The sequence below is a fragment of the Haliotis asinina genome, chromosome 1 (genome assembly GCF_037392515.1).
Source record: "Haliotis asinina isolate JCU_RB_2024 chromosome 1, JCU_Hal_asi_v2, whole genome shotgun sequence".
NCBI classification, from domain to species: Eukaryota; Metazoa; Mollusca; class Gastropoda; order Lepetellida; family Haliotidae; genus Haliotis; species Haliotis asinina.
Genome location: NC_090280.1, coordinates 23,375,528 through 23,395,589, shown reverse-complemented (window position 1 = coordinate 23,395,589; position 20,062 = coordinate 23,375,528). Strand labels below are relative to the sequence as shown.

Genomic DNA, 20,062 nt, shown 5'->3' with positions numbered 1-20,062 from the left:
TATTTTCTCAAACCGGCATGGAATGGCTCAATAACGTCCCAAGTGCTAAAACTGCCACATGTTAAGACATTAACTCGCAAGGTTCACCCGAAGAAGGAAGAAGTTCACTGACTGAAATGAGAAATTAAAGGGATTCCACAGGAGGACAGAGGGGGACTACAGAGGTCTACAGGTCCGACGATAAAAGTACAGTTTTAGTTGTTCTGTCGCCTCAAATGCCGCCTTATACCAAGACGTCTCTTTCCTTGAAGACCCTACGATACATCGAAAAGCCCAGCCGCCGTTTCTGAACAGACCGATCCAACATTCATCAGAAGACAGCACTCTCTACCAATCACGTCGCTGGCACCCACTTCCAGCTGCAGTCGGCGTTAGCGGTGTAGACGGGGGATAAAAGGCATTGCACGGAAGGAACGTGCCAGCCATACCAAGTCGTGGAAAGACTGTTCGTGTGCTGATGGCGTGTCCTAGTATTATAGCTGCCGTCCATAGTAAGGTCACGAATCTACAGACTTTCAGTTTGTGTCGTGACTCTTTCCGATCTCATAATTTCAAGCATCTTTAGAAAAAAATAGGTATCTATTTAGAAAAAACGTCGTACATTTTGGACAATTGCCTAAGACAAACCCGTGGAATTAAAGGCCGGATTTTGATGAGAGATAGTGTACATTGACATGCATATTTATTCCCGTGATTTCACGGTTTGTATAAAAAAGTGGGAAGTTTATGCTCTAATTGTAGATTTGATCAACCATGAATGATTTTGGGAAGGATAGGAGTTTCTTCAAAAATGTTAAATGGCGTACAAGCTATATACACTCGAGAACCTTCATGTGTTAAGCCTTGATTTGACGACAGGGTTATATATCCTTAGCCATATATCTATTCTCTTTCTAAATAGCATGTGAACTGAATACACATGTAAACCTAATATCTAGTTTCGTCCGGAGATGATTGAACCGTTTTCATTATGGTTTGCCGAAAGGGATACGCATTTTAAATGGGATAAAACTGAAGTGGCTGTTTTAAAACATGGTGGTATTCCCGTGAGAAGTGGCAGTTGGTATAATTGGTAAAAAAATCTCTCGAGTGCGTGCCATTGTATACGTATCTGGTTATTAGTTGCTTCTAATATATCATCGTGGAATAAGCATATTTGATGTGTTATTGAAAACTGGAGATATTAAAACTAACTGACCATGCTTCTCAGTCTTAACCATGTCAAAGTTCACACTGGTAACGAATATCCGGGACCAGTATCTCTAAAGCTAACAGAACCAAGGCGTTGTGCGTTTTTCTGTATTGAGTGTATATGGCCCAGGGCCAAATCCCCTACCACATATGCCTTCGTGGAATACTTGCGACTGGCCATCGATGCTTCGTCCTAACTACATGACATAATCTCAATTTCACAACAAAACAACGCCATCGTAAGTTTTTTTTTTTTTGTCTGTTAACGCGATTATCTGTGATAGCTAGAATAGAATAGAATATGGACTACAGTCACAAATCAGGGAGTCTAGTAAATTCAGTCAAGTATAGATCGTTACTGTCTTCTAGTCCGAGAAGTCTTTAGTGTTCCTATTCTATGTTAACTTTAATCAAATGAACATATCTTTACTGTTTGTTTCCCTTTACACTAACTTCAGGTTGATGTGCAACGGTTCAGCCTTTATCGTATGGTTCATGTATTCTGCGCATTAATGTTTAAATTTGTTTATATAAGACTCTTAACACTACGTTGTTTTGTGAAAATGTAGATTCTGTGAACGTCCACAGTGGTGACGTGTAGAGTATTAATTGAACAATTATCCTGACCATTCTAGTATCTGTAACAAATCTACATGTCATGTGTAGGTCCTTTAATGGCTGATTGCTCTGTGAACATGTTGTAATAATTAATTGTAAAAGATTTTGTTAACGCTTAACCAACACACCGTTTCTTCAATGACCTCACTGGTAACGTCAAAATGGTGGCCAGATCTTGACTCATCTGTCAAGGACATATAATCGGTTGAAAAATTCCTTTTTACATCTCACAACAGAATCATAAGATGGACTATTTCCAGATTTCATTTCCTCTTAATTCTGTCGGGAGGTGCAACCATTCAATTGCAAAAAGTTGATGCATAATTCAGTCTTCTGGAAACACGTGGTTACTCAAATACCAGAAGAATGAATAAAGTGAAGCAAATAGTTTCTGGTCCATTAACTAGGTAAGGATTACTCATATTGCCTCATCAGTTTCAACATAATATGCAATAAATTCATGGTGATAATTAGAACATTCTTATTTCCCTTTACTAATATGTTGTGTATGGATTTGGTATGGTCAGACCTCTTACCAAGCGAACTGATTCCCTAACTCTCTCGCACTGTACTATGACAGATATTACATAGATTTATACCAATTCCGTTTCAATTATTCAAGATATTTGACACTAAAATTATTCCTATTTTACTTCATGAATCTGATGTTTGCTGAGTTAGAGAGCGTAACAAATATACAAACCATTCACAACTTTGTATGTAGAAGCTTTCTTGGAGTGAAGGCATCGACACAAACCTACACAGTATTGGGTATATGTGGCAGAAATCCTTTGTATATTCTTACATATAAATGTTCCATGAAATTTTAAGTTAGAGTATCATATATGCACAATGAATCATAGCATATTTAGTGCAGGACATGTGGCAAGATTAAAATGTTCGCTTGAACCGGACTCTCACTCCCATCGCTTCTGCAATTCTAAACCTAGAAGTTATACTTTCTGAAAGGGTACTTTTGGCAGCATACCTCAAGAAACTAGCAATTGCAAAACCCCCGAGGAAGAGAAGTGTCAAACAGGAATTAAAGACAAGAAACAGAAAGCAATGGTATTGCTAGAAGAGCATGTCTTTGATGACTGGACGTGTAATGACAGACTGGTAAGTGGAAACATGAAGTAGTTGGAATACATATTTTAAGAACCAGTATGTAATGACGTCTTCCTTCCTGGTCATTAACGATCTATTACGCACAGCTCCATTGAAAACTGTCTCGTGCCTTTGTCCGATCTGAAACCACGTACAGTTAAAATCATTTTCTGTGCCACAGTACAGAAATACACGGCTGTATCATTTTCGAAGGGTGTTATTTTACATTCCATTTGTAACTTCAGCATTTATCATCCAAAACTGTGTACTGCAGGATATATGGATTGTGTCAGATCAGACGACATCTAAGAGATATCGTTTTGATGGTAGATTTTCCACAAAGCCCTGACAATGATATGACGTCATGAACTCGATAATGTCACAATGTTATGACATCGATGCACTGGAAGTTTGATGGCAGTGCTGTCTTCAGACATGCACAGTTTTCACTGAAAACTAATCAAGAATGATTTTGGATGATAAACAGAATCTCACTCTCGTGTTTCCTGATATCAGTTATATCAATACCCGTTGGTAAAGGTAAAATTATCCTTGCCAAGCCTCGGATATTTGTTACTTTATCAACTTGTGTTGATATATTTGATATCAGGAAACACCAGAGTAAGATTCTCTATTTTTTTACACGAGTGGTTGACTGATATCTGCATGAAACGGGTTGTTAACAGTTGTTCAAATGTCAGCTGGTGTTAAGCTACTGCTCACGATACGTCACTCCTATGACAAATACTTCCTGAGGAATACATTCTAGGCAGAGTGATACCAATCCGGAAGTAGGATAGCAGTACTGTGAATTCTGCACATTCCTGCACAATGTTCGACATCTGTTTTAAGTAATCTGGTTGATCAAATTTGCAGCATTTAAAACTAAAGTAAAACTTTCAAAGCATTTATAGAAGACATAAAAACAACGATTTAACGATTTTTAACGATTCTTATTGAATCGTGTGTGAGAGTGTTAGTCCGTGCGTGCGTGCGTGCGTGCGTGTGTGTCCGTGCACGCGTGTCCATGTATGTTGAAAATGGGTATTATATTTATTTGAGGTGCTGACAATCAAAAGATCACAATCGGAAACCGATCTGTTACTGATGACTTATGGAATTAAGAAATTGTGGAGCCTTAGCCGACAAGCCCATCCATTTAGCTCATGTGCAAATTACCATGTGCAATCCTATTATGTGTGTAGTGTTTGATATACAGAGAAAACTAAACTATGTCCCATGTAATACCTTATTTATCAAACGAGCGAATGGTTTGGTATCTAAATCGCTTTCGCTCGTTAGATACCGATACCATTCACGAGTTTCATAAATATGGTGTTACACGGGACACAGTTTCGTATTTTATTTATTACTCACCCAGCATTAGCAAAATAATATCGAGCAAATCACTTCTTTACTAGGAATTCAACGAGTGTGATGACACTAAGCTTTCCGAGAGTCAAGCAAGGTCTAATGCTATTGTAACCGAGGTATGAGCATTTTGACGTCATAACAATAAAACACTTTGACGTCATACGTACGCCATCACGTGATGTTATTACACAATGTGTAATAACTTTCTAAAATTACCTAACAGTGATATCTACAACGGATGAGTAATAAAATGTTGATCGGTGTGTTGAGAAAGCATAAGAGTTAAATGTTTCTGATAAAACAGGTTAAAGCTATATTGATTGAAAAATTGTGTTTTCACATTATCGCTGTTGATGGAATATAACATAAGTTTCATGAAACGAAAATAAAAGGTTTTAACTTTATTACTTGAATAAGAATGTTGATGCTAAATCAGTGTTGTTAATATACTTTGATATACATCAGTTAAGCTCAGAGACCAATACCAGTACAATCCTCTGTTAAAAATGGCATCTTGGCAAACATTGCCTGTTGTTGGGTGATTAGTAAATGAAGTACTTTTGTTTTGTCAGCTGAAACGTTAGCTTGTTGAGATGTTAAACTGTATAGCCTCTGTTGAAAAGTGGAGACACGTCCAGATGTGGAACTGTACCGTCAGTTTGGGTTTCACCTAGTACTGTGGTCCTCTGTTGAGGAAGATGAAGGATGGAAAGACGTGTAGATGTGAAACTGCACCGTCAGTTTAGGTTTCACCTAGTACTGTGGTCCTCTGTTGAGGAAGATGAAGGATAGAAAGACGTGTACTCGTGGAACTGTACCGTCAGTTTAGGTTTCACCTGACACTGTGGTCCTCTGTTGAGGAAGATGAAGGATGGAAAGACGTGTAGACGTGGAACTGTACCGTCAGTTTAGGTTTCACCTGGTACTGTGCTCCTCTGTTGAGGAAGATGAAGGATGGAGAGACGTGTAGATGTGGAACTGATCCCGCATTAGTCGTTCGTAATCGTATAGGGGTAAGACATCGTTGTTGGAAGCACGAGGTACATCACTGAAGTCATGGCATAATCTCTCTGCCATCACAGTGAGATATTCACCAAATTTGTAATCACAACATTACACTTATGTTACACTTGCCCAGAGGTGCATGTATTTTTCTTTCAAGCAGTGTGCAGCGGAAATCACCTCCTATAAACCACCTCAACTATGATCATAGATTTCCAACACTTGTTTAGCAAATTGTGCTTCAGTTACATAGATACATTTGCTACTTTCTCTGTCATTTCCACAGGTAATCGATGGCGGCTTACAGTCTATGATTTTTAAAGGTACGTTGAGTAAATGGTGTTTGACACAGAAGACAGCAACCGTTCATATGAAGATTTGTTCACTAGTTATTACGATGACTGACTCCAGCACTTAAGATAAAAACATGAAAACGTGTACCTGTTGTCCTGGTTCTCTGCAAGTAAAACAAAAGACAAACTTGTACATTTCTAAACTGATCGATTCATCCAACACTGAGTAACAGTAAAGAATTAGTCGCACTCAGAATAGTCCATCAACATCACCAAAACCAGAACACCATAAATATGGCTTCATTATACTCATATGGGGAATCGAACCTGCGTCTGTGAACACCTTATCCACTGACCTACCGACCGCTCCATTACTGAATAAACGAATCAAAACACACTTCACAAACTAAAATGAGAAGAAAATATTGCAGCACGTCAAGGTGAACCACGGATATGCCCGTATACTGTTCGAGGCTGCATTCAACAATATCCCAGCTAGACTACGCTTGTCGCTTGTCGGATATATGCCAGACTTGCCGAGAACACCCAGTGGTTGATATAAAGAGCGTCGATTTACGCAACTGGGATACGGGAGATAAACATGCATGAGCATAATCAGCCAGCGTTTCTCACCTGTTGTAACAAGCATGGTTGTTGAAGACAGGTTCTGACCAGGCCCTGCACGTTGGGGTAAGTTTCTGTTGGTTGTTCAGTGTTGGGGATTGGAGGTGGGTTGAAACTTACATTGCATGCAAAATTATTTATGCATTCTTTGTACCTTTCACGTCCTTGCAGACAAGAACAGTGACTGTTGCCATCACAACTGCCACAACAGTCAGCATACGGAGTAGACAGCTACGATGGGGACGATGTCGTCTACGTTAGCATCACCTTCTGATATAAGACAAAGATGACACATATCTGTATTAAGTAGGATAATCCAAGTGACAATACACGCGCCGTATTTCACCATGGTGTATGTTCGAGTGTCTGTTAAAGCATTAATTTACTTTATGACATAAATAATGTCAACTGACAAAATAGTATTTTGCTCTGCAAGAACTATAACGCAATAAAGTAAGCAAGTAATGAATAAGGAAGAATCATTCACCGGGATGACCATTACAGCTCTCCAGACTAGTGGATCCTTTTCCCCAACACGGCCTATCACCAATATCTGGTCGTCCTTTATGAATACTGAGAAATGTCCTAAGTATTCGGACATCTAGAAAATCCGACTCTATTTACAATGTTATAGCTATTCTATTATAGCTATTTCAGACTAAATAACCTGGGGTTTGGTCTCCTTGGTTGGTTTGAGACACGACTCCCGTTCCAGGCTTCAGACACTAGACAGTTCGAGCTACGTTTACCTTCAGACACCAACCTTCTATTTCCTGGTAGCTCCCATCGTTTTCGTCTTCCCTGTGATACGACACCACACTGATAAAAGTGAACATTGAACGTGAGCATAATGAGAGGAAATTATTAAGCTGGGACACGCTCTCAGTTCACATCGCGCTCCAAGTCGTGTATAGTTTTGTCTGGTTGGTTTGTTGTTTAACGCCGCACTCAGCAATATGACACCTATATGTCGACGGTCTGTAAATAAATGGTTCTGGGCCAGATAATCCAGTGTTCAACAACACAAGCATCGATCCCGTTCATCACCTTTTACGACAAGCATGGGTTGATGAAAACCACTTTACCACGGGTAATTACACCCACGTGGTGATGAAATATTTATTCATCTTACTTGAAGATTGATGAACATACTCACCGATGACGAGCACAGCCTCTCTCTGAAAGTTTAAAGTGTGTGGGAACAATTATGCATAGAAACTGAAAGTATATATTTACTTCTTGCACACTGATGTTACCATTTTTTCTCCATTTAGAAGTTTAAGAGTTTAAGAGAAACTGTACATCATACGGTATGAGTTTCAGTAGAAGGTCAGTCAGTGCTAATAGTTGTCACGGATTTTAAAATGTTAAAGACCTATAGTTTTGAATGTTGACAGCTTGCAACAAGTCCAGGACTGTTTTTCAGACATTCTAAATAACGCTACCCCTTTAACAATTCGTATGACCTGTTTAACGTCATCTGATTTAACTGACATGGCGTACTAGAATGACGTCCAGCACCAACCTACTATCTCCTCGTAGCCTCCGTCTGTGTCTGCGTCACGGGTGTATGTGACAACGCTGGGGGAAGGAAATGTAGAAAGTGGTTGGAATCAAGAATATTTACAAAAAACAATCAGCTTTCCTCAGACACAGAATCTTGCAAGGAACAAAATAGTTGTTACAGTTATATGCATGAATGTGTTCACAAAACGGGTAAGCAAGTTCTGCCTTATCGGTATTTCACGCTCTTCTAACATTTACCTGAAAGAACGAAATCTTTTTGACACCAACAGCTCATTAGCGATGTGCCATTAATTCTGCTTGGGCTTATGCTCCACATATACTGCTACTAATAAGTGAAATATAGCTAATCAAATCACTGTATTTCTGGTGAAGTGTTTCCACAATACCCTTGAAAAGTAGCAGCTACTGCAAAATTTTAAGTCAGCTGTTTACACATTTTGCCTTACTCACCAATAATATGTGCATCCTCTACCTGAAACAAATACTTTTGTGTAAATAATGACATATCCACAATGTTAGATGCAAAATAGAAGATAAACGAATTTCCGGTATAATTATACATCTTTCAAGTGGAAATAAACATCTTGCTATTTGTAGAACGACATGTTTGTAGAACAAACGCAACCTGAGTAACACCAGTGTCTTGAAGCAAACACTTGGAAACTGAAGTCCATTAAACATGTAAATTTGTGCACACTGTTGATTTATATCCTCTTCAAGCATCAACTTGAAGGTTCCATACTGAAGTACTTTAGAAACGCGCGTATCATATTATTATCATTCATTATGGAGGAGGCAAAACGAACAGAATCTGTCCTTGAAGTAATCTGACTTTGACAGATGAACTTGATGCACACCAAGAAATACGTGCATTCCTGTATGGTCAAGTGACCCACCATTTGCTGGAAATCACCTTTTCACCTGCAAATCGCGTAAAAATGCATAAAACGTGACGTTTTCATAACACATTGTCAGATCAGTCAACTGTGCACCAAAATCACACCGAAAGTTTGAACTGCACCAAATTGTTCACTTTGGCACCACACGTGATCGAGCACATCCTTGACAACCATGTGTCCAGCTCAAGATCACCGCATTGTCTTCACTCTTTTTTAAGGAACAGGTTCAAGTCAATCTCCAGAAGAGACATTACCATTCACGGAAGAAGGGATATCGTCAGTCTCCAGACGGTACGATTGTGATTACGTCAGCTGGGACTGCGTGCGCATAAGTATTCTCTTTACTGCCGAGTCCTGATCTCATCTCAGTCATGCATATACAAGGGCGACGTGGACAGCGTAACGCTGATTGTTGAGTTCAGCAGGGATGATGGAGGCGTAATGATTTGTAGCGAGATTAGTAGTGATGGCAGGACACATGTGCACGTCTGTCGTGGTCGAGTTCCTTTTCCCAACAGGAAGGCAGATCAACGACTTCACATTTTCCAGCAGGATTATGCAAATGATGGCCATACCCGTTACTGTCACTGACTGTGAAACTTTTGAGCGCGTTTGGAAATAAATTTGACCCCCTTCAACGTTATCGCTAATTCATGTTTGCACTAAACTGAGAATGACTAATTTTGATTTTACTCGTGTTTCAATCTTGTTTGACGACTTCGGTTTCAACAAGGACAAGTTCTTTTCTTCGTTTATCACGGATATTCAATGTCTTATCCCAGTGATGCGTTTTTAAAGTAGTTCAGTATACTTTCACCGCCTTCTCTTATAATCTATCCTCTCTCTCAAACTCTTCCTTAAAGGCCTGGCTCAAATTCCATCTCCCCACAAGAGACTTGGCCTTCTTCCTTGATGAATACCATTTGTCACCTTCAAGGACACTTTTACATTTAATCAAGATACACCACAGACACGTAACAAATCACACCTGGAGAGAATCAGTTGATATAGGTAGGACAAAATCATCATTTCCTTGAAAATGTATCACATGTCAGTATGAAGTGAAATAATTATCAGCTAGCTTTCTACTGAGTATGGGTGGAAATAGACATCAGACTCTACATACCAAAGTATTGTTACATGTTTTGCAGACAAAGAAGAGGCATCAAATCAATACTTATTAGTACTGCTTAACATTTCTATAGGAGTATATATGTATATGAGTGTGGGGTAAAACGTTTTAAAGTACTACTCTGGTAAATATCTGACGTGCCCTTTTCCCCGCTCCCCACTACCCTCTCCGACGCTATAGTGACGATGTACTCAACATACACACGCACACGCACAAGCACACGCACACGCACACGCACACGCTCAACATGCTATTAAGTGAGATCGGTATACGTAATTACTGAACCAAAGTGGTGAAGAAGTGTTTGTGAGAGAGGCCACTTCACGTCCCTCTCGAGTTCTAGTCATTCACTGTCACATCACACTGTATTACCTCCACGTCTCTGTTTTCTACAAACAACAACTATGACGACAACGGCGATGACCACGATCAGGATGGAGCAGACAGCAGTCACTGGGACGATGGAAACGACACCAGATTCATTAACCTCGCGTGCTGAAACATTTAATATGGACAACATTCAGTTTAGCATTGTATAATCCTGTTTACTTTTCAGAAACAAACAACATCCAAGATATGTTGCTTTATTTAAGGTACATGATGTGATTACAAAATACCAGAGATATAATTTATACCTGGATTACAAATGTAACCAGGGCTGCCCCGTATCTGCGAATTGGAGTGGGTGGGTGAGTGGGTGAGGGGGTGAGCGGGTAAATTGGTGGGTATGAGTGAGTGAGTAAATGAGTGGAGTTTTATGCCACTTATACCCCAGTAACATCACACCTCTTAAGAAGATTTTGATTAGGTTCACGACATGTCAACTGGGTTGACCCTTCCAAAGTTCATCTGAAATAGCACTTTCAAACTGCAATACAACCAGTTGCGTTCTCGATACAGCACCCATCGGTCCATCTTCATAGAGGGATCCAATAATAATGGTCATTGTGCTACTGTCATTGCATCCAAGACCGTCGCCTCTACAATTCCCGACAATCGTTCCATTTTCACTGCTGATGCCAAAGCTATCTTCACAGGTTTTATATTATATTAAACAGCAGAACCATTCTAAGAACTTCATCGTTTTTACACTCAACCAGCCAGTGAGCCAGTCAGTCAGTCAGTCAGTCCGTCAGTCAGTCAATCAGTCAGTCAGTCAGTCAGTCAGTCACTCAGTCAGTCAGTCACTCACTCAGTCATATCATCAGATTAATAGTCAAGATTGACCTCCTGAGCCATATTGCTAGTTTGTATAAATACCTGTTCAGACTGTCTGTGTGTTTTGAGAAATTTGAAGGGAGTAAAAACTTAAAAGTCATTATATATCTCATTCAAATGTAATCTTGAATTTTACATATTCTGTCACGAAGTATGTTTCCGGAATCTGTGGAGGCCTTACTGAAGACCTCTAGTGTCAGGTTGCGTGATGCACTCCCATGGCTGTTGTTGACGTGACACGCGTACTGTCCAGACACAGACACATCTATAGCTGGTATAGAAAACACAGCCTCCCCGTGTCCTGTAATCACCATCTGTCTGGATGTGTCCCACCAGGTTACAGTGCAGGCAGGGTTACAGTCAACGGAACATCTCACTATCACAGGTTTCCCCTCTTCTACCTCCCATGTGCCGTCAAACTGTATCTGGACAGGTCCATCTGCAATGCATGTGAGATAATCAGAAATAATAATTTGATATTTTCTTCTATCATACCAATACCACGGCATATCAATTTCAATTGAATTAATGTTTCATCAACTTTAGGTTTAGACTTTTGAAGTTGGTTAGGTTTAGTTTTTTCTCATGCCAGGCTACATCTTCTAGCCTTGTCGAGTCTAGGCTCATCAATATAAGATTCCCAGTTTCAAAGATCTTACTGTTGTCACGAAACATTACATTCAAATGCAAACGACGACACATTACGCACATTCTGTTTTTGTTCCTATAAGTCATACGTGTCCCGTATCAGTCAGGTATATCCGACAGGATGAACTTACGATTATATCTCTAATGATCAGTGCCTGTACCAGATATTGTCAACGTTTCATGCATTTTACCGTATTCTTAATTGTAAACCCAATATTGTCACTGTTTTAAAAAGAAGCGCTTTTAAGGAGAGAAGCTCCGTGAGTGAGTGAGGGAATGGATTGCGCTTTACGCAGCAGTCAGCAATAGTCGAGCTCTGTGAATAATCGAGACTGGACCAGACAATCCAGTTATCAACAACATGAGCATCGATCTGCTCAATTGGGAACCGATGACATGTGTCAACCAAGTCAGTGAACCTGACCACCCGATCCCGTTAGTCGCCTTTTATAACAAGTATAGTCGCCTTTTATGGCAAGCATGGGTTGGTGAAGGCCTATTCTACCCCGGACCTTCGGGGATCCAAAATCTCCATGACACTCAGGGCTGTTGTCACAGACTAAGTTATTTCAATAAGTTTCTTTGAAGCTTCATTTATTCAAACGATCAATTTGTTTCAACATATGTCCAAAGTGCACTGGAATTCTGTCCCCTTTGTCTATGTCATGTATTCAGCAAACATTCGGTGTATCCCCTCTTAACATCACCAACCCTCCGGGCAGGACCCTTAATTCTCAAACGTTATCAATATATGGCAGTTAACACTTCCCTACGTCGGCGAATCTTACGTATATACATGTGCATGGGCCAGTGACCTTGCACAATGTGGCGTAATGGCCCTGTGTATAAAAATCTGAATGATATGATCAGTTGGCGAGACCAGCCAGGGAGACCAACCAAGGAGACCAGTCAGGAAAACAAGAAGCGAACGGATTGTGCGGTTAGTCGGGTTGTCGGCCAAGGCCGTCGCTCCAAATACGACTACGTCGACGGTGAAGAAACGCCTTCCGACTTCTGAATGTGTGAGGTGACAGAACGGGTCTCCAAATCAGGAACATTGGCCACTCAGTCCTGTCACAGGTTTACCACTGTATATACCTTTGCGACCATCATTCGACCAAACAATAATAGAACATGGCTGCTGCTATCTTCTTCTCTATCACTGACTTTTGTTTTTCTTCCATCTCTTGTCCACCATCCTGAACTACCACCAGACAGCAACCACAAACGAACTCTCTTAGGCAAGTATACTCTTAAAACAAGTAGGGTAACCTGAAATCTGGTAGAAAGAAAACCCATTCAGGAACGTTACAATGACATTCTTTTTGTGTATGCTGCATCATTTCACGTTATCACCACACGCACACACAATGCATGGGAAGCACGTGCACAACGTCGGACCCTCCTACGCGTGCATAGGGTGTCATTATGAATCCTGACGTTTCTCAGGCTCTTCCGTAGACTGTATTTTTCGGATAGTTTTCTTACATTCGTGGATGGTCAGAGTTCAGAGGTCAAATCACACACTACTCACTGAAAATTGTAAACCTGAAATGTTCATGACATACTCCAGTCACCTAACAAGGGGGATAACTGAACGAACAGGTATGCTTTGAATGAAATCCATGTGGAAGTTGGTTAGGTTCTCAAAACATCCATTGTTACTGTATCAGCATTGATTCAATCGCATATATCTCCCAATTTCGACAATCATACATTGGAAGTACAGTTCACTTACTGTTTTTAAGAGTATATTTGAAATCTGGGAAAAGAATGCCTCTTAAAACAGTTTTGAAATTATTATCATGTTGAGGTTTGAAATTTCCAGAAAGTTGTGTCCCATCCCTATCCTTTATCCATCTCCACTGAGAAATGTACAAGTACAGTGTTAACCATTACTGATGAATGAATGAAGACTCAGTACAAGGTAAAATACCAACTACTCATTCAACGTGTGGCACAGGCCTTCATGACTATCACATTCAAGTCTGAATAGTCCATAATCTATATCAAGAGGACCTTCATTAACAGTTACGTATCTTGATACTGCCATCACGTTGAAACAAGATCAACATTGGTTTAGTAAACGACCACCGCTCCACTTTTGGCCCGCGTGGTTGGTATTGAATCTCCTGTGTTCCGTATTTTCCTGATGTTTTACATAACCTTGTTTTGATTTTTGCCAGTCACCGTGCATTTGCATTCTCTGAAATCTGCATATTTGACGCTAGAAATGCGAGCCTAAGGAACATAAATTGACGCTTTCGTAACCCGTATCATGTGATTCAGTACATGTATGTATTGTTAGTTTTGTGTTGATCGTTTGTGTTTGAGCTGAGTGGTCCGTTTTGCTCATATTTAAAGCGCATGTCCAGGTGAGCAACAATGACATGACATATTTTTTGGTCACTGGTGTATATTCGATATAACACCTGACACCGACTTGCCTTTGAAGCTGAAAGCTTTCATCACAGTTTCTGGCTATGTTCTCTCCCAAAAGTTCTATATCAACGGACGTCAATAACGCCCTATTGTTAGCGCTATGAGCATACTTGGTGTGGAGTTTGGCGCTATATCAATGGACAAATTATTATGTTGTTGCTGTCATTAATTCCCAACCGAGCCACACAGGTACTATCATAATAATGATTCAGGACATAAAGGTTCTGTGTAAGTTGCATGCTAAGTTGTATAGACATGCGAGGTTCCTGTACCGTAAACAAAGGTACGTTCTTACTCACAGAGAACATCCAGTACATGTCCGTGACTCCAGTCAGACTCCAGCCCCTCCTCCACAGCCTGGCAGCTGTAGGTGTCTCCCTGGTTCTCTCCATTGACCTGGGTTATTGTCAGGTCATCTCCACCTGTAGGAAGGTCCTGTCCCTCCTCCAGATGTAGGTCATGGTCAGTTGGGGGTGGTCCGGGGGCAGACTCCGGGAGGAGGAGGAGCATGTGAGGGTGACATTTTCACCTGATACAGGTGAGGCAGGTCCGGTGATGGTAGGTGTGGTTGGCCTCTCTGTGAAAAATATAACAACTGCGCCGAGACCTTAACACCAGTGCTAATAAACATGGTTTTACTAAATGTGTTAAAAACATTTTAAAATATGAATCCATTGAGACATAATGAACTAAATGCTCTGACACTTTTATTAATGACGTATTCACCTTTATTGTCAATCAAATAAGCGCCAGCAACACGTTAATACTCCTAATCAGTTTGTTGATTAAATGTTCTACACAACATTTAATCAGTTGGCTGGACTATTCCCAAGGTGCGTCGTAAAAATGACATTAGATATGCTTGTTGTTGTTACCCTGACTGGCGCTCGGGATTATAGCAACAAGACAGGTGGATTCGGATATACTGCGAGTGAGTAGTTGGTTGGACTGTTGTTAACACGTAAGAACATTCCATATATATATGGCTGCGATCTGTAAATAATCAAGTCTGGACCGGACAATCCCGTGACCAGCATCATGAGCATACATCTACGCAACTGGGATACGATGACATGTGTCAACCAAGTCAGCGCGCCTGTCTACCCGATCCCGTTAGTCGTCTCGTACGACAAGCAAGGGGTAAAGAAGACCAATTCTAATCCGGATCTTCACGTGTATACTGTGAGTAGGCTTGCCATGTGTAACTCGACAAAAGCACATGCATGCACACGCACGCACACACACGAGTCTTCATATATCCTTAATTACGTTTTAGTTTAGACGCATTCTTTTACTTATCTACCGTTCTGTTAACTCCACTCAGTACTTACGCACTACTACGAGGACCTGTCTACATCCAGTAACTTTCTCTCCATTGGTTCCCTGACAGTAGTAAGTACCAGCGTCCTGTACAGTAACATTGTAGATGGTAAACCTCAGCTGTCCGGTCTGTGATGGTGAGTCCTCCCCGGTGTATCTGATCCTGGTCTTGTAGCCGGTGTGACTGTTGTTGAATACCCGTACACGGTGTGTCTTGGGCTGGACCAGTAACAGTCTCACAGATACAGAACCATTCCCCGCTAAATAATACTGGAAGCTGACATTTTCTGGGTTCATGGCCATGGTAACATCTTCACCAACACGTGTAACAGTGTGTGGGTATCCAATTGTCATGGACACTAGAGCTGTATACGAAAAGGTAATTAGAATCAGAACTCAACAACACTAGATACAGACGTTAGACATTGCGTAAGACTAAAGTGAAAAGCAACTTAATCAGAGATTCAATATATATTTCAGTTTTCGAAAACAGATACATACCAAACCCACATAGTGCTACGGACACAATGGAACCCAGAAACATTGTCACTACAGTGGTAAACAGAAACTGACAGATACAGTCTCTGATATAATGCGTCACATAATGTAGTTTCACTAAGCAATATTTCCTGATAAACATTTCCCGGTGAACCGTACGTTGTGCGACGATATTTCACTGGGAATAATATATGTTTTTTGCGAATATGTCCTCCATCAACGCCCATATGGGTACAATGTGTGAAGCCCATTTCTGGTGATCACCCACTCACGCACAGATCCAACCACTCACTCACTCACCCACTGATTTACCCACTCACGCACCATTCACCCACTCACGGATTCATCCACTCACTCACCCACCGATTCAATTACTCACCAAATCACCCACTCACTGATTCACCTACCCACCCATTCACACACCCACATTTACCCACCCAAACACTCACTCACCAACCCACCTATTCACACACCCATTCACCCACTGATTCACCAATCAGTTTTACTGCTTGTACGGAAAAGTACTGTGTTTGACTCGGGGTATTGCTACAAGTGATACCTATTTAAAATATTGATAATCTGTCTACAAATCTGACATGACGCGATAACGCTAAAGATAATTTCGCTAACAAATGAGTATTAAATGTAAAAATCTCACTGCTTACAAATACATATTTTCACCTCCTCCACAGCAAAATGTCTTGAATTTGAATACACCCCTCCACCCAAACCCCACTGCAACCCAAAACCTCACACCGAAATTCAAGAGCCCTCTTTTGAATAGTAATATTCCCTCTATCAAACATTTACTGTTTGACCAGCCACGTCTTTCTCCTCTCACGTACACACATACAAAATATAATGCAGTACGAATATGGCAGGTGACGTTTTGATGTGAAGGATGAAACACGACTTGGAGCATTTGGTAGCAGGTGTAAACCAGCGGGGGAGGGAAAATCCCAAGGGTCGAAGACCTGAGGGATTTTCCCAACTCCAAAGGTGGCCACGGTAACAGTGGTTAAGCTGCGTTAATCATCCCCCACAATAGGAGGATATAGAAACGGGTTCCGTCCGTCCGTACGTCCGCAAACTTTGTGCGAAGCAGATCTCCTATACTATTTGTGATAGTATGGTATACATGCTATGATAACATGATCTCTAGATATGTCTTTTCGGGGTTAGACCCAGACATGGTTTTTATTTTTTGCGGTATCCGTGGAAACATGATTTGGCTGTGACAAAGAGGATGTCATCTTGTCCAGAACAGATCTCTCATACTGTACATGCTAGGTTACTAGAACTTGGTACACATGTGCAGCATGATACCTAGATGTGTCTTTGGGGGATTAAACGCAGGTAAAGTGAAAATCTTCTGGATTCTTGTCGTATCTGGTTAGCATGGAGTTGCTCATGGTGACCCTTGTTTGCTTCATTTCATCTATAAGCATTCTTGGCACCCATCTTGCGCACACCTTAGACATGACGAGATGTTCATGAAGAATTGTCTCGATGGATCCGTGTGAAATGCCTGTGGTCTCCTCTAACTCGTGGAGTGTGATTCGACGATTTTCCAGCACAAGTCTATGCACTCTGACAATGTTTTCCTGACTACTGCTTGTTGTTGGGCGATCTGGACGGGAGTCATCTTCAAGACTCTCTATACCATGCTTAAATTCATTGACCCATCGTTTGATGGTAGCAGATGAAGGAGAAGACTTCCCATAAACTGCTGAAAGCCTTTCTTCACTGTTCTTCGCCGAGTTTCCTTCAAGAACTAAAATCATAATTACTGCTCTATACTCAATTTTAATCATTTTCACTGCCGTGAGGGGGGTTTCTTTCTGTCATTGTGAGCTGTTCAATAACTTCTGAGAGTAGGATACCAAAACTTATATATCACATCAGCTACACCCCAAGGTTCAATGTCGTACCATAGGTTGTGACACCTAGGTATGAAAAATGCTCAAGGCTCAAAACTTATTGACAGCCCCTCGTATCTGTGTTGTGTTATGTGGGCCTGAAGACCTTACAACCCTTAGCAATATTCCATCAGAATCACGACGGGGAGCACCAGAAATGGCCTTCACACGATGTGGCTGTGTGGAAAACGGAACCCAGATCTTTGGCGCCAAGAGCGAACGCTTTATCCACCAGGGTACACCACCTTCACCCGAGGAATATAAATCTAGGGAAGTACTTGTTATTATGACGTCATATACCGTCATCATTAGTGTGAGTGAATGATCCTTCGTATTTATTGCTAAGAAATATTATATGGGCAACTGATATGGAACACCGCTAAAAGCTCCCGTAACTCGCTCACTCACCTCCTTTAAAATTTGTAAAACATGTCCACGTGAGCTACAGCGACATGGAACTGTTTTTAGTGACTAGTGATCATGCATGTATTCAGACTTGGCTTCTAAAACTAAAAGTTCTATGTAGTTGAAACTTTGACAAGACTATTAAGATTATAGATTTATTCCAGCAAAAAGGCTTTGATTTTTAGGAGAGAAATGTTGTTTTTCAAACAAAACCAGAAACAGTTCTTACAAAACTGTCGCACAGTTGCACATATTACATCCAGGAGGTTCCTATATGGCTGCAATAACGCCGATGTAGCGTAAATTGCAGCTCAGCTCAACTCAACTATATCGAAAGAAGGTAGGTTCTTACTCACAGAGGACATCCAGTACATGTCCAGCACATGCATTCTGGGCACGACCTGTAACAGTCTCACAGCAACCGAACCATTCACCCATGCGTAATATGGGAAGCTGACATTCGTTGGGCTCATGGTTACACCGACATCGTCGCCCACGCGCGCAACAGTGTGTTCGTATCCAGCTGTCATGTAGACAAAACCTGTATGCAAAGCAATATGCTCATCATCAAAATGTCATGTGCGGTTTACAATTGATAGAATGTTACGCATTGAAAGGACATAACGTAAAATGCCAACTACAAGATACTTACCACTCACATATAGCCCTCCGGTAACAACGTATAACAGAAACATGGTCACAGGCTTGATGGACTGATGCTGACTGCTTTGCGATTCCTGCGTCGCTCTATCCTTTCAGTTGACAATATTCCCAGTCAAATGAGTCATATCCTTGTTTTCCGAAATAATGCATTTACTCTTATTTGTATCTTCCTGTTGCTATTTTGAGACCATGGAAACTGCAACGAAACTATGCCATGGCCACGCGGATTTTTGCAGTTGTTAATCGTTTGAGGCATAATTCCAAAGGCACCTTTTAGGAGGCATAATTTCTAGTTTTAGAACTGTTGAAGAGAGAGAAGTGTCAGTCCTGTTCATCCGAACATTTTAATCATGCCATGTGTCCCGCCATGAAGGATTCTTTACTCACGGTTTGTGAATCCCATAATAGTCGAATCCAAGACGAAACAAGAAATTCGGCCTTTACATCCAATAGTTTTTTTGCCATTATTCTAAAACATTCTAAAACATTCCTTTGGTTATCTTACATTAGACATACATAATAATCTAATTCAATATTTCATGGCACATTTAAACGTAAAAATATATAATGGATTTCTGCCACATTTACCCAATACTATGCAGGTTGGTGTCGACGTCTCCAAGAAAGCATATACATACAAAGATGTGAATGGTTTGTATATTTGTTACGCTATCTAACACCGCAAACCTCAGACCCATGCATTGAATATGAATAATTCTAGTGGTCGAGTATCTTGAAGAATTGGCATAAATCTGTGTAATATCCTTAATATTAAAACACGAGAGTTAGGGAATCTGCTCGCAAGAGGACTGACTATACCAACCCACACACAACACTACATAAACGACCAGTTTATAATACACAGCAGCTGAATGATATGATACACAATCAGGCAATAATTGAATGGTTTACAATTATTACAATATCTTCACAAAGCAATAAGCTCACAAAGAACATAAACATCACATGTAGATTTGTCATACACTACATCGGTTACCATAACATTCAAAAGTATACAGGTAATGCAGTTGTTCAGTTAATACTCTACACATCACCACATGGGCGTTTCCACAATCTACATTCTCACGAAACAGCGACGTGTTAATCAATTTTAGATAAACAGTAATGCAGACCATACTTTACACAGCTCAATCATCCCTGGATGAAACTGGATCGTAGGTT

General features: G+C 40.7%; 1 pseudogene; it reads right to left on the bottom strand.

Annotated features, from left to right (window-relative positions):
• Positions 1-5,109: 5,109 nt before the first annotated feature.
• LOC137262647 (nectin-4-like) lies at positions 5,110-18,912 on the bottom strand (annotated as a pseudogene).
• Between the last annotated feature and the right edge of the window lie 1,150 nt (positions 18,913-20,062).